This window comes from Pollicipes pollicipes, unplaced genomic scaffold (assembly GCF_011947565.3).
Source record: "Pollicipes pollicipes isolate AB1234 unplaced genomic scaffold, Ppol_2.1 Scaffold_6138;HRSCAF=7277_pilon_pilon_pilon, whole genome shotgun sequence".
In the NCBI taxonomy this organism is placed as follows: domain Eukaryota; kingdom Metazoa; phylum Arthropoda; class Thecostraca; order Pollicipedomorpha; family Pollicipedidae; genus Pollicipes; species Pollicipes pollicipes.
Genome location: NW_023596818.1, coordinates 11,303,878 through 11,327,679, shown reverse-complemented (window position 1 = coordinate 11,327,679; position 23,802 = coordinate 11,303,878). Strand labels below are relative to the sequence as shown.

Below are 23,802 nucleotides of genomic sequence, written 5' to 3'. Positions count from 1 at the left end.
ACCAGTGCAACAGCAGGTGTTGAACAGAAGGTGAGCGGAGACGCAACCGGTACAACAGCAGGTGTTGAACAGAAGGTGAGCGGAGACGCAACCGGTACAACAGCAGGTGTTGAACAGAAGGTGAGCGGAGACGCAACCGGTACAACAGCACGTGAGCGCAGCAATTGTATTGCAAAGCAGCCGATCAACCGACTATGTCGTTTGAAACACCTCTTAAGCCACCCCGCACATTCCACACGCTTCAGGAAATAAATTACACTTAGAACACTCGAGCACGCGGAGGTGAGGCTTTTGATCTTCAGCGGATGCATCAGCGGGCACGGTCTGGACAGGGTCACCCACCACCTAAGTGAGCGGGTCATTAACCGTAGGTCATCGAGGAGGGCGGCCCAGCTTAGCCACGAGAGCTCCCCGTACTGAGTGGCCATCCTGGTGGTTGAGTCGACTCCGTGGCGGTGAGGATCTGTCTGCGCAGATAGCTTTCGACGTATGCTTCGTGTCTCAAGCGCGACTACAACGATGCATAATTGGGAAGCGGCGTGGACAACGTAACAGAGTGCATAGCATGACGCACCTACACGAGCTTCTCGAAGCCGTAGTCGTAGTGGTGGGTCCGTGAGAAACATACACTGGTCGGGACGACATTAAGTAGTTTAACGTTTAAGGTCATAAGATAAAGCCAACAAGGACAGCGCTCGCTACAACACAGCAATGTTCCTGCGGCAAACCAACGGGCATATACACCACTCTTCCGCACATTCAGTGACCCATCAGGCCGGTGGATAATCCGACACGACAGCCTAACCGATTGGCACGTTGCCCTGTAAATCTGTAAATGTATGGCTCATCAGGTTCGTACACCTTATTCTAGTATGTCGCTTGGACATCTGATATTAACTACGAGCACTCGGTGCTTCTGCATTTTGATATCAACATCGACGCCATCCATCCTTCCATCAGGTACAACAACACTAGGCACTGTTTATCACAACAATGCCTGTATACGCCTGTATGTAGTCCTCGATACGTATGTACATGGTGACGAGCTTGGAGCCGCCCCGGCACTGCAGGGAGGAGCCGGCAGCGGCGGCCGGTGCCGCGTTATTTGTGGCACTTGTCGAGATCCAGTCGGCGGCAGAAGCTGAGCCGTGTGCGGCATCCAGGGTCACGGGGTCACCCGCCAGACGCCAGCGTATCACCGGCCCGGCGCTGATCGCCCGAGGGCGGCGTCGGCCGGTATCACAACTCCGCTAGCCAAGCACAGCACAACTCTGCTAGCCAAGCACGGCGCACCGCGCTAGTCGCAATTTTACAAGCTCGGCGCCAGGCGTCCTGCGCGCAGGAGGAAATCGCGCGCGACGCGCCGAGCCCGGCAGACCGCGCTCTGCACGGCGCATTTTCTGCCATCTGGCGGGCTGCCGCGGGAGTTGAGCTTCTCTCAGTCGCCGACCTCGATCATGGTGATGTGGTACGAGCCGTCTTGCTCCGCCGGGCGAATCTCCAGCAGGAAGGTGTCCTCATTGCAGTAGTGGGCGATCATATCGTCGTCCATAGTCGCTATCACTCTGAAACGCGCCGGCAACTCGTTGTAACAAGTGCAGGTGCTTGACGTGGGCGTGTCTCCGCAGGCCGAATGTGAAGGAGCATATGGCGCCCGCCGACGGGTAACACGCAACATAGAAAACAACAGATATTTTCGCACGAGTAGCAAAGTATATCAGAATTCTGACAAGGTTGGGAATATTCCGATACAGATTTTGTAGCTAGAGTTAGTTTAAGCATTACTGTATTTACTACAGCATGATGAAGCCGCAATTCAGTCAAATGACATTAGTTTGGTGAGAACAGACCAACAAGCGGTAAGCAATGATATCCAACGGTTTAATATAGCGCCGCGTTGAACAATGAGTATCTTCGAGAAAGATCGCGCCCTTAAATCAGATAAAAATGCGGATTGCATTTAGGGCAACGCTCCTAGGAATGCATGCACATGCACTGAAGCGCTTGACACATTTGCAATGCATAAAGGTGGGGCAAATAGCGCCATTTTGTGTAAAACAGCGTGGAAAAAGAAAGCGTAGGAAACAAGATATCATGAATAATAGCATCGGAAGTAAGCAAAGAGTAATAAAAAAATGCTACGGTTGCTTTCGCGGTAGGATAATGGATGGGATCTCTTTATCACACATGCCAACAAGCCGTGCGCTAGGGTAATGAAGAAGAAGCGTGATGATCTGAGGACAGAGCCGCATGCGTTACATACCCTTTTTTGGTTTTTCCGACAGAGGGTTTGGGCACAAGATGCACTGATTTTGTACTTGCTCTGAATCTGAAATGTACAGGCCGTTGGGAGTCAGTCCGCCGTCCAGCTGGAACTTGCCTGAGGCGCCCTGTAGGCTTAGATTGCTGCAACCTCACACCCATGCCGTCTGACAACTGTTTAAATGTCGGGTTCCTGTGATACGCGCCCACTGCCGCAGAGACCCGGGGACCGTGTGCTACAGCTATGAAGACACGACCGACTGCCACCGGCTAATACGAGCCCATCGGATACAAAGGCATGGACGTGGACACCAGTGTGTCAACTGAATGTCAACAAGTGTGGTGCGTCGTGTGCGCTCTTAGGAGCATTGGCGGGGCTACGAGTACGCAAATTGCATCCAGCGCTTCGTTTCTCTATTGAAATTTAGTCTTTTCTCAGCTTAAACTGTGCGCAAAGCTTCAGTTGTTGGCGACTTGCCAAAATGCTGAACAATAGCTTGAATTTTAATTACATCTATGTACTGAGCAAATGACACACACAGCGACTTGAAAAAAACCATCATATCTAGCATGACATGACACCAGTATCCATGCGCTCATGCCGAATGCAAGTTTATGATCCCGATTCTACGCTAAGTGTTGTCTGTGTCTGCCCGGCCTCCCTGAGTTCATCACACCTGTGTCACCACCACTCCCGACGTCCTTGACAGCAGCGCTACCTGCGCGCCACTTACCGCGTGCAGCAGACCAACTGTTGTAGGTGGCGCCACGTGCAGCGGCGTGTACACCTCCTCCTGCTCCTGGCGCGCGTACAACATGACGCGCTGGCTGAGCGGCGGGCTCAGGCGAGGCCTCTTGGCCGCCGGCAGGAACAGGCCGCTCTCGTCGCGATGCTCCCTGCCAAGCGGTGTCGCTGTCAGAGGGTGCACGTGGGCGCGTGACGCTGTCAGAGGCTGGATGACGATGACGTCAGGCCGCTGGCCATGGAATACCGTCCGGCCGATAAAACTACCGACTGCTTTTGGGTATTTATGGCCTTAGACGGTACGGCAAATACACCCGGAGATAATTAGACGATGCCATAAACTCTCAATAGGCCGAGAGGACAAACGCCGGCGCCAGGAACGTAAAACGTCAAATAATTTCCGACGCTTCTGGATTATCCAGTATTCTCTGGAACAAAATACGCTCAATAGAATTGTACAGTGGGTACGCAGAGGCATTGTGAGCATGCATCCCCTGTCAAGTTTCATTAGCTTTTTTTGTTGAAAAGTTAAAGCTTAATTTCACGACGCATGACCAGCAATTTTCACTCGAACCGTATGCTTAAAGAGGAGATCATCCTGCTTACATCAGCCTTCCCAGCACCACTTGGGAGGCGCTGAACAGAGCACCGACAGTTCGAAAAGCTCACGCTTAGCTGTGGCAGCCTCCCTCAGCCGAGCAAGCCGGGCAGACGCACTCTCCAAAGCCATCACACGCAGCCCCAAGGCTAGCTCGCACCGAATATCAATCGCACCAAGCATGCAAACATCAATCGCCGCCTGGCGAAGCGAACCGACCAATGGCTTAAGAGACGGACAGAGCGCGCACCCCAGCAACACCACAAGCCGTGGATGACGGACGCCGGCGGCGGGCGCGGGCGCCGCCGCCGAAACGGAGCGCGTGCGATGGCACGGCCCGCTCCCCGCGGCGGTCCCGTCTGGCGGCGCGGGCGGCGGGCGACTTACCCGTCCCCTAGCTCGCCGGCGACGGCCGGGAAGCCGTAGTGGGGCTTGAGGGAGGCGGGGCTGGCGGGGGACGGCGATGCCGCCACGTCCTCGTACCTGGCGAGACCGCCGCCACGGCCTGAGTTAGTCACGTGGCGCGCCGGGCGGACGCACGTGCGCCACACGCGGGCCACACGCGGGCCAAAGGCGGGCCACAGGCGAGCCGCACGCGGCCACACGCGGGCCACACGCGGGCAGCACGAGGCACTCATGCAAAGCGCGGCGCTCGGGCGGCGGCACACGGACGCGCGTATGCACAGTGAAGGCGAGACGCGGGGGGTGAAGCTCTCGCATGCAGGCGGGAGGCGGCGGAGACGCGGCGCATCTCGGCGCAGACGGTGTTGTGCGTCGGATTATGCGACATCGGCTCGGTGTGTGAAGTTGGTGAGAGATTTGGTGAGGGTAGAATTTGAAGTGTTCATGATAATATTGCGGCATGCTGAACGAGCTGCTTAACTTGTATTCAGTACCCTGGGCGCGCAGTTCAAGGCGCAATATGCAGCCTACGTAACAATTCATTATAAAATATCTTTGACTCCTTTTGATGGCTGCCAATAACGTTTAATGATCACCGTAGCCATTAATTGGTCATCCTCAGAAAGACGTCGGCGGTATAAGACTCTGTTTATTGTCTTCCACCGCCCTTTGTGTCCGCGTACTGCAAAGTCGCAACGCTGGTGGAATGTGTCATGCCTTCAGTGATGCTGCAACAACGCCATGCATGCCAGATAGTCGACAGGAAGAAGGTGGGCCGTTACTGGAAGCACTGTGAAAGCAGACCTGCTGGACATTTTCGTCCTCCATATGTAGCAGGCAGTCAGCCGGGTGCTGAGCGGGACTGAGACGAGGGATAGACCGCGGAAGACGTTCATTAGTTGGTTCGGTTTTGCACACGAGGAAATGTTGCAGAAGAGTACTTACAGACTGTGGTTTTCGCCTTCCTGCTGAGCGTAGTAGTTTTGCAGCTCGATGTTGCCAATCTGCAACAAATAAGACGGCATCGCGTATGTTAATAAAGAGTCAAGTGTTTTTTGAAGGATACGTTTCCCGAGCCAAAGCAAGGGCGGTGGCTTAGAGCAGTAGATTATTAAGGCCGGCAATGGAGCCCTATGGATGAATGTTGATATCTTTATAGTGGTGCGCCGCCACTTGAGATCGAATATAGATGAACGAGGCGGTGACTTCATGGGTCGATGGGTAGATTGCCAGATAGCAGTCATGCCATCATTTCTTTTTGCCTAATACTTTGAGTGTCAGGTGGAAGTGACCAACCTGCCGTAAAAGAAGCTATATGTGTTTTTTACGGTCAGCTGATTGGTAAACATAACGTTGATTTCATCAGGTTTATAAGTGTCAATATATTCACCACCTGTGGTCCCATTCCGCAGTACTATTCAAACAGCTTGTGAGACCCAAGCGCTTTAAGCACGCCATGCGAAAATTGGGCCTGTAACTTCCGAAGTAATGAGGTCTTGAGTGATTCGACAGTACGCCGGTTTCTGATCACTAATGACCTGCTTACGGGTATTCTCTTCATGTCTGTGTTGTACGACAGCAGCCGAACACAGGCGGAAGCATTCTTGGGATACGCCGTAGTAAACCGGTACCAGCTTGTAGTTACTTTATACAGTTGAGATCGAGCATCAAAACATGACTTGTTTTGCAGGTCTGACGGCAAGAGTGGATCCAAGGGGATCAACTGAGCCTTGTTTCTTCCACATAGTGCATAACACCTACCTTTTGCTACTTTGGTCTGAATCTAGTCAAATCGACACCAGAATTGGAGCACCCAAAACGAACTACGGTTCCCCCGATCCCCGACGCTCGATCCGCTCCTGGGTAACAGCTCGGAATATTTGCATAAGTCGTGCCGAGTGTATTGCGCACCGCCTAAGCAGGTCGTCGCCGTACTAAGCCTCAGCTCATGTTGCCGTGATTCATATCGGTAGAAGCCGCTCGCGAAAGTCTCGCCGTGGCTCGGTGCTGATCGACGAGCGGCGGGGATCGGACAATCAGAACACAGCGGAGAGCAGCGTACACACCTCGTCCGCCTTCCCACACACCGGTGATATTCACGCGCCGAGAACCTTGGGAACGGCGAGCACACGGCACTACCCGACGTGCGTGGACCGTGAACACCCCAACCCCGTCACGCACATGTCGTCCCCAGCCCGGCCAGGGGCAGCGGCCGCGTACCTTCTCGGTGTCAGCGCTTGGCTGGAACAGCTGTGCCGGCTTGGCCGTGTCAGCCATGGTGTAGAACTCTGTGCGCTCGCAAGCCGGGTGGTACATCTCCTCCATCTTCTTGCGCCCCGTGGCCGTCATGCGCCGCTTGGAGGCGCGCCGCTCTTCGTCGCGGGTCTTGCGCTCGGCACCCTGGCGGCGGAGGTGGCGCGCGTGAGGCCAGTCCGGCGCGGGCGCAGGCGGATCATGAGAGGTGAGCGGCGGAGGTGGCGCAGGCGAGCGTTGCAGGAGTCATGTTCAGACGCGCAGCACTCAAATCATTGGAAGGCAGGCTTCCAACAATAAGCTTAATATCTCGGCAGATCACAAATGCATGCTATCAGATGATTGTGTGCAGTTTGCACGCTGATTAAGCGGACAAGAGGTAAAAACAATGGAAGTTTTCGCAACGGCGCGTGATCGTAAAGTCGAGTTCAATCACCGCCTCCGGGCAGCGCGAATAAAACTGAGATCCGACGGCTCGGCCCATACGGGAGTCCATAGCGGCATGAGACCGCCTGCGATTCGGTCGGGCGCGCGGGATGAAGATCTGGAGTGTGGTTTAAGCACAAGGTCGGACCGCGCGGACCAGGGCGCCAGCCCCAAATTACCCTGCCGTAAAGCGGGATTGACTAGCTGCAAACGGGCCACGTTAGCGTCCATGATGGCGCGGCAGGGCGCAACGCTGTGTACAAATGATTCCGCCTTAATGAATGGCGGGTGAGCGCGGCGCCGCGCCGGCGCGCGGCCCCCGGGCGCGGTTCCCTGGCCCGCCCCGAAAGGGCAGGGCTGGACGGACGCGGACGGGGGGGGGGGGGGAGAGGGGCGGGGGGCGGTCGGTCCGCCGCCGGCCGGCTGCGAGTTACGGGCGCCGAGGGAGGTCTAGCCCGGGTAACGGTGATGCACGGTCAAGGCCGATGTCGCGGTAAGGAGCGAGAGGAGGCGCTCCGTGCTGGCGAGGACGCCGGCGAGGAGAGGCGCCAGCCGACCAAACGGCTGCACCACGTCGTGTCGGCCGGGGGCTGCGCAGAACAGCGTGGCGTGCAGGGGTCGGGTAATTGGGAATCATATCGAGACGCCTGAAGGCAGGACATCTCTTGACGGCGTCGCGCCGGCTCACCTTATCGCAGAAGGACTTGACTTGGCAATAGGTACGCTGCAGCACCGTCGCGGTCGGGTCCCGGGAGTCGTCGTAAGTGTCGATCTGCACGTGCAGAGGCAGGCCCTGCGGAGACGCGGCGTACACGTGAGAAGAACAGAGGCCGGACCGACGGTTTTTACGGCCCGGCAAAAACGGCCGCCTGGTCGCTGCCTGGTTTTGTGAGTACGCTGTTGACTTAAAACGAGCGCCGGTCGGAAGCTGCTTCAAGAGCCGCATGTTTGACTCGCTGGCGGATACTTGGCGGTAGCGCCGGCGGTTTGAAGAGGGCACGGCCGCAGGCTCATGCAACCCACGTTAAATTTGGCGATGCACATGGAACGAATACGCCAACTAACACTCAAATCAAGTGAGCGTCTATCACAGGTGCGCGATTTTCATGCTTGTGAGTGGATGACCGCCTCTCGTATCGGGCTCATCATGAATGCATTCCGTTCCGCTGTGGCCACCTGGAACTCATGCTGGCCGTTTCCCATCGACTGACCTTGACGCCCTTCTGGCTGCTGAAGTCCGTGCTCAGGCATTGTAGCGCGATGCTTATCTGTAAGCAGAATCGGGAGCGTCTCTTCATCATCGTAATGACTCGGTCAAATAAGAGCCAGTGCCTCGGTACAAGCTCACCGATGCCACTTCGCTCGATCTTTCATGACTGCCCGCGCGAATCGGTCCTTAATTGCACTTATCTGCTGACTGTGGTTATCTGCTTCAATCATCTCTGGCAGAAAAGACTATCGGTGATTATATCACTGTAAATGAGCCTGTCCATTTACTATCCGCAATTTAGCGTGACAGGTGATCATTGCTGTCTGGGCCTGTACGAGGTGGGGGCAGACACCGCATACACAAGTACCGAGGATCAAGGAGATGACTTCAGACACGAGCTGTGAAGTCTGTGCTTTTTGAACATTGGTCAGAAGCTTGTAATCCATCCATAGCGGGTCTCTACGTCAGCGCGGAACGACTAACATAATCGCACTTGCATCCATAATTAATGAGCAGTCTTCGGGTCACGCAAGGACATGCTACCATTAACAAATATATAATAGTATTATCCATATATTGCAGCGGCGTGCCTTCAACGCCCAAATAGCAGGTCAAGGATTAGCTTCAGTCAGATGCGGACTAAGCGATCTAGGAATGATGCCCCGCCCGGGGGCGTTTCTAATTATAAGTAGATGCAGCCCGCGTTTTAACCACCGTGCAGTGTTTTAGTATAATTGAGTCGGACGCTCCATGACTGCACATAGCCGGGGGGCACGCTTAAGGGTCAGGGACAGCGCAACCATAGAGAACGGTGCACAGGGCAGGTCACGGGAGGCTGAAGCCGTCCCAAGAGTAAAGGCACGTGTAGGTTGTCGATGACGCATGCACTGCTTCCCAAGAGACTTCGTCGTTGGTACGCTGGTTTTGAGACGCATTCCGGCTTCCCACAAACCCATGCACATTTCAAGACTGCGCACGTTAGGTAATTCCAGAGTAAGAGCTCCTTTCCATGCCCTCGGCCATAGCGAGAAGCCCACTGAAGGTATCGATGTCTAATCCTCAGGCCTTACCTTAGCCGAGCTCTCCAACGGGTTCCAGTACACGGCCACTGCGTTGTGCGCCACCTCGTCTATGCCTCCCACCAGCCCTACGCTGTTCTTTGTGTCTGAAAACGTAACGCAGGTCAGAGCCCTGCAAACGCCGAAACGAATCTTTCAGTGTCAAAATGTCAAAAGCTATCGTGACTGAAGTGGCACCTGGTGTGGTCGCTTCCACATCTGCCAAGCCAAGCCACATTATCCATCCATGAGATCGGTTAAAGCCTCTCAGTGATAAAAGCCGGTGATCGCTGCTTTGCAAGCCGGCTAATATCTGAACTCCACGGCCACCTAAGCATTGTCTCTGCGCCGGTGCCGGCGAGCGGTACCTACCGATGTCGAGGATGCGCTGCTTGACGCTGTGCTGGCGACTGTGCCAGAACTGCCACGCCTTCGTCTCGTCCTCGGGCGGCTTCTCCTCCCGGAACATCAGCATGATGACGCTCTGCGGCACAGCGAGCGACGCCGTGAGGTCACGTCGTCACGCGGGGTCGGGCACCGCCGTCAGCGCCCACCCATCAGCGCTGGGGATCCTCCTCGGAGATCTTCCCCGGCCCAGAACACCGCCTGGGCCCAAACACATCTAGTAATCGCCGGATAAATGTTATTTTTATCTGAGACGGTTCGGACCTGAGCCGGACCTGTCTGCCAGGATCAGCAACTGTGAGATCCACCGCTTTGTGACGGTACTCGTGACGCACTCGTTGGTTTCGAACCAGCTCGTCCGCAGGTGATAATCACGTTGGTGATGTTCATCAGCTGAAGCTCGCACCCCGCTCGCCATAATCCCGTGCCGGCACGTCCCCCTCCCCTCCCCCCCCCCCCGTGTATCTCTAACGGGGAAAGCTTAGCCGGTGTCCATCTAAGCCCGGCGCGCTTTTCACCAGCGACCGCCGGAGTTATTTACAGTTTTCGCCGGCGCGCGGCCGGTTCGGCCCTGACCGCCACGAGGGGCCGCGCGCGCCAGACAATGCCCGGCCGAACAATATGCACCGGAGCTGAATGGCCCAGATCGCCGCTCCGGCCGCCGCCGGACGGCTCTGGCGCTCGAGGGAGGCGCCGTCGGCTTCCGCCGGCCGTCGGCGGCCACGGCCCGTCCTCAGCACCGCCGTGCATCGGGCCGGGGGCGCGGACGTTTGGGCAGTGACTTTCTCCCGTGCAGCCCGGCCGGCTGAGGTGGCGAGATGAGTGTCCGTCCTGGAAGCCCCGGTTTGGACTGGTCCGCCCGGAACTGCTTGGGAATCTGCAGCGCGCGGGCCCGGCGGTGGCGGAGCTCAGCAAAGCTTTGGCCGCACTTGACTCGCTGCCATTGTCGGGCTGAATCGTAGCCGCGCGTTGTCCTTTTTTGAGCAAAATGCCGGATAGATTGAAAGTGATCGCTGGGCATTCGTGGAAAACTCGGACGATGCTCAATAGCCGATCGTGAAAGTGGCTTCAGGGTTCCATACCACGGCGGTAAAACGCTGTCTCATGAACGAACTTAGCGCCTCGGGACACATTGGCGTCGGTTCTTTCTTCCCTTTATAACTATGGGTGCGGGGGACTGTGACACTTATGACTAAACGGGTCGCACGTGTTGTAAAACAAGGATTGGGTGATGACTTATAGCATGACGACTACATCAGTCAACAACAGTACACTCTGTATCTAACATCGGGTTTCGGTATTTCTCTGGTAATGTACGTCAACAAGTCGGGCCTCTGCCATGAATATATTCATGGCGTGAGGAACTCATGCCTTCCACTGACAAATCGATGACAGATATATTCAACGGCCTCGCCCTGGCAAGAGTCTGTCTCCACCGATTCTTGACCCGAGGACCTCGAGCATGGGGACGGCGGTATTCTTCCCCGCCGACCTCAGAGGCCACTGGCCGCCGTCGTAATCCCGAGTCGCGTGTCCGCCCGTCCGTCCGTCCCCAGTGAACGGGGACAGTGCCCGGGTCCCAAGCGACGGTCTGGAGAGCCGCCCTATAATCTAAGTCAGCTCGCTTCCGCCAGACGACTGATCACGCCTTGTGGAGGCTGCAGGTGCGCGCCCAAGTGGACGCATAGACCGGCGTGAGTGCGGTGCGGTTGTGTGCGAATGTCCGGGAGTGAATCTTTGAACAGAACTAGTCGCTTTGGGAGGCAAATGACATGCTCGCACGCACATTTTTAAGAGGTGAAAATCCGCGTGACTTTGTACTCAAACATTTGGAGGGGAATTACAGAAAAGCGAGGGCGGAAGCCCCATTAAACCACGTCTATTGTCGGCAGCCTGCTTACCTTGACTGTGGCGTTCTTCAGCGGTTTGTCCGGATCGGGCACGTACTCCATGGTGATGCCGTAAAACTGTCCCTTGTTGACGTACGTCAGGCGGTCATCCTCACGTCGCTGACTGGTGGAAATCGGCGCCTCCATGAAAAACCGGAAGCCGTAGTTGGAGAATCTGGAAAGACGGGGCCTCGTCACTGTTTCGGTAAGGAGTGCGGTTTTGCGGATCGGCCGCGGTGCTGGAGTTTCCCGGGACCTCGGGGAGAGCCGCTTTGGCCGCGCCACCGCACCCGCCCCGACCCGTTATCGCGCGATCTCGCAGGGCGTCCGGTGCCTTCGGTCTGGGCCCCGGTGCGCGGCCCTGGAATCGCTGGGCCAAGGTGAGGAGGAACACAAGCACCGTGTTATTAGCGCGTCCTGATAGGTGTCAGATGGCGTCGTTTCACGTGACGTAGCCATTCGGCCGCCGGGGTTGAGGCAGTGAGATAGGAAGGTGGTGAGGTCGTGAGGGGCGAGGCAGGGGCTGAGGTGAGATGGTGAGGCGGCGAAACGTGAAGACGGTGAGGCAACGGCTGGGGTGAGAAAGTGAGATGAGGTGGGAAGGTTCGACGTGAGGAGGCGGTGTGACAGCATTGATTTGAGAAGGTGCGAAGGTGTGGTCGGAAGGTGATGAAGTAAAGAATGGCGATGACGTGTAGTGAGGTAAAAATGGAAATCGGTGAGAACGGTGAGAACGAACGATGATTGAACAGAAACGAAGTGACAAAGTGAGGGATCAACGGTGGCAACAAAGGAAGTAGCATCTAGAGAACTAGCACGGGCTCCGAAAACTTTGGACCGTATTACGTCACCACACCGGAGCGGCTCCCGAGGACGAGACGATGGAAGTGCGGAGAACACACGGCATTGTTGTCCACTTCGCTTCACATCGTTTTTATTCACCATCGACTCATTCTCCACGCAAACGCCAGCCAAATGGAATGATTTACGCGCGTGGCTGTGCCTGAATGAGTAATGCATACTTCGGGTCAGGGTTCAAAAAGGGTGACCTCCCATTTGACCCAGCATGCTCCAGACATGTGCAGCGCCGTTCTTTTCCCACGGAGCAAGTCTGTCCCACTCGCTCCCCTATGCCTAGCGGGCATAACAAACAACCAATAAAACAGCGTCAGCCGTCGACGAATCCGCGCGAGGTCCACTGCACAAGCCCGCTCCAGACGGCTCCACCGCGCCTCACGCGCTGGCACTGACCAGCCAAGCGCGACGACTCACATTTTGGGGATGTGAATCTTGTCGACCTCCGCCTGCCGTCCAAAGTCGTGCCAGGGGCGTGACCTGGAGGTGGACGGCGACACTGTGCTCCTGATGAGGCTCGGGTCAGCCAGCAGGGCGGTCTGGCCGCACACGTCCGTGTACTCGAACCCGGTCGAGTTCTGCAACGCACGGTGGTGTGAAGTTTGGCGGCAGAGCATGAGCGCAGACGGGACGGTCAGGGCAGGTCGGCATCGGCGTAAAACGCGAGCCTTGAGCAGGCCAGCCGGACTGCCCGCTTCGCTTCTCCAGCCCAGTGGAGGAAGGACTGGAATCTGACGTCGAAAGAAGGGAGAGAGGAGAGAGAGAAACGAAAATAGATTGGGATTGGTAGAGGGAGGCATAACAAAGAAAGAAAGGCATGGAGAGAGGGGGAAGATGTGATTCTTACAGCTAGTAAACATCAACACATAAAAATAATGTGAATACCAAAATATTCTACCCTGAAAAGTCACAGCAGACATACAAAGTGCCAAAATCATTGAGATATCTTAGGCATTTAATGTTCCTTCTTTGGTAGTTCTGAGAACAATAGAAAAAAGTAAGCTACAGAAAGCAAATAAACGAGTCAAAATTCGGTCATGTCCGGTTATTTTTGTCGAATTCAAGGCCGGTTTAACCCGGTTTACCTACAAAACTCTCCGGGCGCGTAGCTGCTGCTGTTTTCAAAGGAAACGACCCAATCCAGTGTTTATCTCGTCGCGAAGAAACAATGAGACATCGATGATCCTGCTCATAAATCTGCATGCTTAACGTGGCAGCAAATCAACAGCGGCTTTCCGCATCCGAAGTTCTTTGCATACTGGGCTCTTGCGATCTGGACAGCCATGACCTTTTTAAATGTACGTCAATAAAATAGTTTTGGCAGCGCATGACAGCATGCAATGACAGCATCGAGGGATATCATTTTACGCGCAAAATACAAATCCGCCTGTTGGCATAAATGATGTGATGGTGTCCCATCATCATCTCGCTTGTCAAAATAGACAGTCTGTAGTGTATTCTGAATCATGCACAGAGACCGGTGTTCTCGGAGAGTAAACAGAGGTAAAGGGACACTTGGCGAAGTGATGATGCCGTTAGTTTTTACCACACACTCGAGGAGCGAAGCGCTGGGCTGCTCGCGAGCTCGCGTTCTCTCGAGTCCGTCTCACGTCCAGGGCGTCTGTTCAAGACGAGTGCCTGATGCCTGAGTACAGATGTGCCGCCAGATGACTTCGTATCAGCCCCTCAGGATTGGATTAAACATCCGCCACTCGAGTCCCCACCGGCGGCGCCAGGCCCGGCGGTGTCCAAAGCGGGAGATGATGCATCGCACGCGGTACCAATCCAGCGGCCCCGTCATTAATCGATTTATCTTGTCATTAAGCTGGCCGGTGGTCGGCGCCGACACTTTCTCTCGCCGGCCCGTCCCTCGCTATCGCGGCTCCTCGCGCGCTCGATATTCTATTCGGGCGCCACTTGCTGCACCTGTGATATCAGCTGTAATAAATTATCCCCGAGAGCCCAGAACTAATGGCGAGCTCTTCGTTAGGTCGGATCGGCGGCGCGGGCGCGCGCGCGCGCGACCCACATCACATGCGACAGAAACCGAAAACCCACGCTGGAAGAAGCAGCATCTGCATGCCAGAGCATTTCATTAGCTGCGCATAAGTGGTCTCCTCGGTCTTCACCTAATTTGTAGGATAGCGATGGTCGTTTAATTTCGACATAACGAGGGTAACCTTGTGGGACATGTCTCCAATCACGAAATGGCCTGGAAGCTGTGACCATTTCTGAGATGCTGATGGAAAAAGTAAAATGCCACGCGCCTTTTAGAAAACGGTATGGTTGGTAATCCGGAACATTACAAACCGATCCACTGCTTTTGCCGCAGACGGTGAATGGGCATTGGACTTTTGCAGAAAAGTGACGCAGCTTTAAAGAAGCCGGGAATGCATGGGCAACAGCACACATCCTGGCTTCCACTTGCGGAGATGAACATACCTGCAGACGCTCACTAATTTGGAGAAAATAAGAAAGGCTGGCGTTAACCACAGAATGTCATTTGTGTAATGTATGGAAAACCCCGCGGATTTGATGAACTAAACGCCATTAAGGACACGAGATCTATTCTTTCTCTGGCCGCCTGAAATTCAAAAAATGCGACACTGATGTCATCGGAGAAGAATGCCAGTTTGACAAGCCGTGCATCACTGGCACGTCGAAGCAGCGAAACGTCCAATAGATCAAAGCGCGCGCGACTCACCCCGAACAATGTGACCTGGGCGTTGCCTTGGATAGAACTGTATGAAACATTTCCAGACTCCATGCAGCGGCGCTTCATCCCAAACCCGATCCCGAATAAGACCATGGCAAGGACGCGTACAATCCTGAGCGAGGTTTCCGGCCGCACCGCCCCGGAATCAGACGGACGAGCGTCATAACTGGACCCTGTGGGCCACACTGAGGCGTGCCAGTGCGATCTTGGCTTTGGAGCGCTCTGCCTCCTTACTCTGGCCACATTTCACCGTTGCAGCCGATGGACAAATGTTACCTGTCTGAGATATTGCCTTGTAGCCTGAACAAACGAAAAGATGGCTTGTTGATGCGTGGCACCTGCGTCCGTAGAGTTACACACTTGGGAAATGTTTCCACACCACACAAAGCTAGACGTGGCTAGGTACTGTACACTGTAAGCATTTGTGCAGGTGCTATACCACTTAACACTGTATTTGAGCTATCAATACGGTATTTGCTTTTTGCGGTGCGTCGTCTTATCTGATAGAATATTCATTCAGAAAAGCAGAAGACAAAAGTAAGTGTAAGGTATGTTATTTCATTTCATTTATATCATTATTCAATATTGTTAATCCTTCATGCGACTTTCCGAGAAACGTTGTGTAAGCACGGCTCAGAAAGCTGCCTGTGTAATTATTTTGTTTAATATGAGTAGCCTGGTTTCAGTTAAACAGGGTTTTCCGCTCGCCCCTGGACCTCAAGGGAACAGCATCCATCAGGCGACATAAGAGAGGTCCCAAAATGACCACACATCGTAGCACTGGGCTACGTACCCAATTACGTCCAAAGGGGGTCGAATTGCTTCATCTCGAGCCGCTTCTTATGCAAGCGGTGTCATTTTTTGCCCTGGTGACACTCCCCTCGCACTCCATCGTAAAAACGTTCCCTACCGCCAGACTCTGTCCAAAATTGCGCGACTCGTGCGTACCGTTGCGGCGTTAACGACTGTGATTGGCCGAGGGCGTGTCTGCCAGCTGATTTACTGCGGCTCTGAACACTCACTTTCCAAGCGGCCGGTCGTTTGACGACAGCGGGTCGCCCGCTGAGTTACGTCGCCTCATTTCCGACCCAGTTCGTGTGATCTCAGTACTCTCAGACCGGCGTTCATGGGCGCGCCCAGAGGGAAACCCGGCGATATCGTCCTCCGCGAAGCCGAGTGAACTCACCGCCGCACCTCGCTTTTAGTTCAAGTTGTACGACAGAGTTTTACTATCGGAGGCGCGTGTCCCTCCCGGTTTTTTATCTGGACGCTCCCCTGGCAGGACCTCTCACCATCTCCCTGGACGCTGTGACGCGGGGCCTGGGCACTGCTCTGTCCTCCCCTTCCCCTCTCCCCTCTCCTGACGACCCAGGACCAGCGTCCTTCCACCAAAGCAGACACGAGGGCCCCGGGAGCTGACAACCAACGTCGACGATATCGGCGCACCACGGCCGCAGCCCGGGCCGAGGTGATGGGTGGGCCGCACATCAGGGCTGGGCAAGCGATTCCGCTCTATACAGTATTCCGTAAATGACCAGTTTTCAGCTTAAGAGCCAATAAATGTCACAGTTTGCCGCAGGAATATGGGAGCAGTTGTGAATGAGAAACCCCGTAGTTTCTTTACCGTTGCGAAACGGTCCTTTCTCTTGGCACCGTAAACGTTTGACAACTGTGATCGACACGGTGTTACATCGAGGCCACGTTACAGTCCTGGCCTTTAAACCAAATTGATTCTAAAGATATCGCAATCGCAACTGTACACACGGTTTCACCGGCTCAATGGCTGCGTTTTATCTCATAGGCATTGATGTGACGCCTAGAATGCGTTGCGTCAGCTCAAGGTGCGCACGCGTCGCATTCCTGTCGTCTCGCCCAAGACGCGCTCCTTTCCTAGACGCTCGCAGCGATGGCGGCATCAGGTCGCCTGTGATGTAGACATAGACTTTCTCAAACGCAAACAGTGCCCTGCGCTTTGCGGAAAGATAGAGTGGCCATTGAAGGCAGAGAGACGGGTCGGACCATTGCACCAACGGCAACGGTCTATCACTTGTGCATGCTGCTGTTTCCAATTTTTCCGTCGATCACAATAAGCCTAGAGTCGGCCACTGATACCTTTCAGACTGTTAAGGCCCTTCGAGCATCCGCATGTGCTTAATGGTATATAACAGACCGGCATGCTGCATTCAGGTGGCTTGGTGGGGCTGCCCATCTACGTGTCCGTGAGGTCAGATCACACCAGGTCAGGGCGCCGACTGACCTGTGCGTACCGGCGGCCCAACATCTGTGTGCCTGGTCAGGTCAGGTCAGGCCAGGGCGCCGACTGACCTGCTGCAGGCTGGTGGCCTGGTCGCGCGGCGTGGCCGCTTCCGCGCCGATCCCGCTGTCCGGCGACGGAAGGTCCACGGCCAGGCCCTGGCTGGACAGCTTGTACACGGCCGACGCGCCGGGCCGGATGTACCGCTCCACGAACTGGGCGTGCCCCTCCTGCCCGTCGGCGTACAGCGGCGCGCTGCGGCCGGCGGCGTACTGCTCGGCCGGGTAGTAGTCGCGATAATACGGCTCACTCACGGCGTACGCGCCGCCGCGCAGCGTGCCGCTGCCGCCGACGTAGCTGGCCGTCGGCGACGGCGGCAGGGCGCTGTACTGCGAGATGGGCTCGGCGAACACCTGCGCCGGCGCCAGGCCCGTGTACTGGGCCGTGTAGTGGCCGGCAGACATGTCCTTGGGGCTGGGCGAGTCGGCGTGCAGCGGCGCCAGCGGCGCCACGTAGCGGCGGCGAGCCCGGCTCGGCGCCGTCGCCGACGATGACGCCGCGGCGCGGCTCGATGTGCTCGGCCGGCGAGCGGCGGGCGGTCAGGTCCTCGGCCCTCGCGGTCGGCCAGCAGCAGGCCCAGCTCGCCGCCCGACACGAGGTCGGCGCCGGAGCGGCTCTGCGAGGTGACGACGGCGCCGGTCGCCGATGACGCGGCCGCCGTGCTCCTGCCGGGAGACGGGCTGTCAGGCGCGGCGTGGCGGAGACGCGTGGAGGCGGAGGCGAGGGGTGAGGGGCGCGAGAGCGCCGCACTGGGGAGTGAGAACGCCGAGAACGCTGCACTGGGGGGCGCTGTTTGAGAACGGCAGGATGATAGACGGGCTGCTAGAAAACGGCGGAGCGTTGGCGGTGGCGGAAGAAGCCACTGGCAGCTCTACGGACAACGGCATGGTTTCCTAAAGCAGCGGTAATCATATTGTGACTCGTTTAGGCACAGTTTTCAAGCGATGGTATAGTTATACGTGCGGCATTTGGGACATTTCAGACTCCAAACTCAACCCGCCCTAAGACCGCAGGCACTGTCGGAATCACGGTGAAAGGGTGGGGAAGGTGGAATGCATGTGACAGCGCGGTTTTTGGAAGGAGGCGGAAATGCTGCGGTTTATAGCACGCCAGGTGGGAGACGGATACAATCCGCCGCATGTCCCCCACGTGTCATCGCGTCGCACGTCAGGTGCACCGCACAAGGGGCAATGTACAGCGCCAGCACCGCCACGGAGCAAGCGTCTCGGCCCATCGGACCGACATCCACGTCCCGCTCGAACATGCATGTCCCCGCTCGAACATCCACTTCTCGCTCGAACATGCAGGCATCGCTCGAACATCCAGGTCTCGCTCGAGCACCCCCCGTCCCGCTTGAACACCCTTGTCTCGCTCGAACATGCAGGCTTAGCTCAAACATCCCTGTTCCGCTTGAAAGTCCACGCATCGCTCGAACATCCCCGCTCCGTCATGACACCGTCCGCGGCTCGTGAGGTAGGTTAACCGGCGGCGATAGCCGTTCTCCAAGGCAGAGGACGGAAATGACTGCCTCGCCCCCGGCGCGGATCGAAGCGAAGATAGCCCGGCGTGGGACCACACCCTCCGCGCGCCTTTTGATGCGACCGCTGGAAATCTAGCCTCTATCGGGGCGGACGTCTTGGGAAGGGTGTGGGGAGGTCATTTATCAAACGGCCCAAGACGACGCGATCCGAAAGAAGCTCGATGCCGCGATTCCACCGCACCGTGATCCTTATCGCCGGACAGAAATGTCTCTACACTAATTTTTCGGCGGACAAAAAGCAACCGAGCCTTATCTGCCATCCGCAATGACAGTGACAATGTGCATTGTGCGGTGGACACGAGATCTTCGCCATCCGCAGAGGGCAAAATGACCCGATGAACCGGACAAATGAACCCCCAGCGGCGCCTGTCGCTGCACCTGCGCCGGCGCACACAGCCACCGAGCGCGACATCCACTGCGCGACCAAACGTCTCGTTAGTGCCGAGAGCACACCGTGTGGTCACCACCATCGCCGGCCGCCCAAATTTGGCCACGCACCGAGCCAACTGCAGGGAGTGTCGGACTAATCTCGCGCGGACGACAAAAATGACGGAGGCAGCGGTAATCTCGCCAGCGTGACGACCGTCGACATGACACCTGGAATCCATTCGTTATCAGTCTCCATGCGGTGCAGGCGGCACACGACTCCGACTCCGCGGTGGCGAAACGGTCAGCGCGGGTCGCTTCGGCCGCGGCGGCTGATGGGATCTGCAGTGGAGTCCAGCCCGCGTGTTCGTATCGTCCGACGCCCTCACGCGCGCTGCTGCAGGAACAACCCGTTGCCTGAAATCGCCGGCCGCGTTAGGCGCGCTCGCTAATCCCTCACGCAGAATGACCAGCACGCGCGCCAGCGGCGAGTTCAGTGCGCCGAAAACGCCTCGTTGAGCAATGCGGCGCACTACAAAGGCGAGCCGTGCTTAGGTCTCGGCAAAATGGCCGGCGATCGACGCGTCCCAGCTCCGAGCGCGGACGGTGAGTAACGTAATCTGCCTGCGCCTGCGCGCGGGCGACGGAGCCCGACGCGACCCCGGCCCACGGGCGGGGGTCGGAGGACATCGTGACGGTCCCGTGACGGGTCGTGTTACGCGCAGACCGCGTCAGGGCGTGACGGTGGAGAAGTGGAGACGCCGGTAGCGGGGCGCAACGGACCGGGCGGAGACAGCGCGCGAAAGGAGACACTCGGTGGGGCGCGGGCGGCGGAGCAGGCTTGGACGTTGTCACCATCGTTACGCAGAATCACGCGAGTGGAGCGGAACGGCAGTCGGACATATCTTTTAGAGACAGTGAGGAATATACCAAGTGGCCATGACCACAACAAAAAAACATAGAAGATGTAGAGTCAGATGTAGGAGAGAGAGAGAGAGAGAGAGAGAGAGAGGAGGAGAGAGAGAGAGAGGAGAGAGAGGAGAGAGAGAGAGAGAGAGAGGAGAGAGAGAGGGAGGAGAGAGGAGAGAGAGAGAGAGAGAGAGAGGAGAGGGAGAGGAGAGAGAGAGAGAGAGAGAGAGAGAGAGAGAGAGAGAGAGAGAGAGGAGAGAGAGAGAGAGAGAGAGAGAGAGAGAGAGGGAGGAAGGCCATGAGACCTGCAGAGCATACGAGAAACTTCTCCTAGATCAGAAACAGATTAGATAAAAGATACGGGAGTACAAGAGGGTAACAGAAGACATGAGACGCTCCGGCCAAGCAGCGAAAAGGAACACAGGACTTCCATCCTAACTGGTGTTTGTGAGGCGCTAACCACTTCCCGGAAAGCCACCCGGTCTCGAGACTTTATGGCCTCTCCCAGAGAGGGGCGACAGGTGGCGATGTTTCGTATCCCATGCAGTAGGCTTACGGGGAGAAGACATTTACGAACCGCACAAACGTCAGGAACAATTCAACAATGTGCCGGACACATTTCCCGCGGGGGATTTAAAGGCTGCAAAAACGTATTTGCAAACAGTGAATAGCGGTTGACAAATCTCGCTGGACACTAATGCTGAGCAGTAAAGGCTTCCTGAGCGAAAACCTGAAGGCACCGCCGTCACTCATTAGACAAAGTGGCCAGTTGTCTGCTGCTTAATTCAAACGCCATTGTTCTTCTGTCGCAAATTTCAGCGGGAGACTGCAAAAATAGCAAACAACATGCGAATGATATTAAGTGTGGGCAAGTCAATTTCACGCCATTCCTGTGCTTCGCATTCACAACCGCGATTGGTGTGACCGTGCTTCGCACTGCAGCCGGATCTTTAGGCTTTTACGACGAGGCGATAACTACCGTCCAATTGCATCAATCTCCTAGTTGCTGATGCAGCCTGATTGGGACGGCCAACGCCTTATGTAAAGGCAATATACAACATGCAAAATGTGCAATTAATTCAATCGTGAAACGTCAAAGACCTGCGGAATCCGTCTCCTTTGAGGCCATCGCACACTGCGCATTGGGCTTTTGTTTGACCGGATAGAGACTTTTTGTCACACTTTGTTCTTTATATATCGGGTTGGGGCCAATAACAGCCCAATGACTGAGATTCGCTTTACAGATTTTACATCGTGGGGGCAGTTTGAGCGCTGGCTTAAAGGGGAAAAGACTTGTTCGTGCACCACTTGCTTCAGATGGAACGTGCTGTCTGTCGACACCGTAGCCGAGCACCCGCCATCTTGCAGTTTTTTTTCTTTTACATTATTTGAATAACTTCAGATCTGCCGACTTGGGAAGGCATGGAACGCTCATGAATTCGGATGAGGCAAGTGCATTTCAGTTATTCAAAATTGCGTGTAGGCGACCTCTACTTTGCCAGAATAATAAGCTTCGGTCCTGAAGCAGCAGCCAGACCACAGACTCACGTCTATAGGAACCCTGTCGCCGAGGCCATCAGTCTTCAGCATGTAACACAGCCTTCCCGCCGATGCGTCTCAACACTCAAACTCAGGTGCACGACAGACACGCCTCCCATAGTCACATAGTCACAGGTAGCCCTCGGCGAGGCAAGCAGACGGAGGTCGGGGCCTCCCTGGCGAGTCCGTCTCACCCCTGCTGGTCTGTCGACTGGGCCCGGAGGACCGGCTTACCCGAACGGCCAGGTGCGGAGGAACGCGTCCATCATACCGGCGCACAGGCACCAAACTAGCCTGCACACGCGGTCGAGCCGGCCGGCCGGCGCGGCGGCGGCGAAAGTAGCCGTGCCCCCAGCCGGCGCTGCCCTCAGGGAGTCCCCCGCCCCCTCGCTCCGCCCATTGACCGGACTGGGTCTGAGGGAGGCGGAGCAGTGACCCCGGGGCCGCGTTGGCTGCCGGCAATGGTGTCGTGTTGGGGCTTTGCGGTGCGTCGCCTGCTGGTCAACGTAATTCGTGGGAAACTCACGCGCAGGCGTTTTTCAGCGTTTCGCGCACATGTAGTATTCACGCAGTGCTAACATATTCACGCTCTCGGAGAGTTGGTTGGCGCTTGGTGGCGGCGGAGACAGCAGGAATGAGCATCCAACGAGAGCCAGGCGATTAAAAACAGCAGGGGGACCCCGCGTGTTAAAGCCAGAAAATTGGCCCAAACCGTCAGCTACTGAGATCATAGGATATGCAAAAGGTCACAGCAGCCATTCAGCCCAGCTTCGAGCGGTATAGACAATAGTTGCTCTGATCTTGTAAGGGATATTCATTGCACAGCCGTCGCCAGTTTTCCCCAATTACTTTTCCTATATTTACGAAGGCTGAGTGTTCTTCACAGTTGTAATATTTCACAGTGCTTGAGTGTTTGAAATGAGAAGTCTGTTTCATGTGACAGAAATACTTAAATGCTCAACTTATGCCCAACCCAAGCACTATTCAGAATTATTTGGAACCTCCATTCGCATTGTAGCACGCTGATAAAGGACGCAGGTTCTATACTGACAGGCTTTTTCATCCATATATGATGACACAAATGTGATGTTCACATATAATGTATATACGATGTTCACATATGTGTATGTTCACATATACACATATGATGCTCCAAAGCTAACGTAAGATGAAGCTCTGCATTTCTTTCAAAAGGGCGCCAGGAAAAATGGAAGTTATTTTATCACTAGTGCTTGCAAGACTTGTTCCTTTACCACGACTGCCCCCAATGAATCACGCTGAAGTATTTTACATTATTGCAGCGGGCAACACCTGCGAAGACTATTTCAAATGGCTCATTCCTCGCAGGAGATAGCGTTCATCTGGCATTGCCTCATCCCCATCAAGCGCAGCTATGGCGCAATGGAAAAGAGAATACCATCAACCACTGCACTCAAAGTCCGCACCGCACCATCGCCCCCGCACGTGCATTCCCATCCGCCTAGGCGTGGATGATCAGGCCAATTCTCCTGCCAACACGAACTTGCAGGCTTTGGGGCCAAATGGAAGCCTGCAGTAAATGTCTGAAGACGGCGGGAGCCTTGCGTAAGCTGACACTTAAGGGAGGGATCATCGTGGTTCAAGGCACGATAGGCCAACTTGGCCAGAGCGGTACCGAAATCACTGAAAACGACGGCTTCCCAAGAGCCGGAAGCTGGTGATGGCTTCTGACGGATTCTCGCTGCAGAGATTGTACAGCAAGGCGGGGAATCAAACTCCGAGCCCCAATCCCGTCTTTAGTGAGATGCGGTAGTATCGCTTTCCGGACCTGGAAGTTCTCTTAGCATTAGCCTTTAAAAATAGCAATGCCTTTAAGTGGGCTAGGCTCTCGAAAGGCGAATGTTTGCTGGGCATCTGTCCATCTATCTTGCGCTGAACGAAACCAGCATATCTTGAAACTCGGGCAGCTTAAGATAAGCACGCATCAAGTAGTATTAAGATTAGTATTGTAACAGAGAGATGAGAAATTGTTACAATATTAGTGACATCAATAATGATGATGATGATGATTTGGGGTTTTAGGTGACATCAATAATGTAGCATGACTTGCATACAACCACACAGAGACTTCACGACGCACTGGTTCAGCAGGCTTTCTTATATATGGTTTCACGCAAGAGGTTTTGGATACCCCAAGATGCAGAGTCTTGAGGAGTATGGAAGCCATTTGTGTATCTTTTATGAGGGTTTTGGAAGCCGGTCAACGTGAATATGAACATCACGGCACGGACTTTACTTGGGCGTATATTGCTCGCTGGTGCAGGTGCTCGCTTCGT

At 55.5% G+C, this 23,802-nt stretch overlaps 1 pseudogene; it reads right to left on the bottom strand.

Annotated features, from left to right (window-relative positions):
- On the bottom strand, nucleotides 1-21,753 carry LOC119105905 (protein grainyhead-like; annotated as a pseudogene).
- Nucleotides 21,754-23,802: the final 2,049 nt, after the last annotated feature.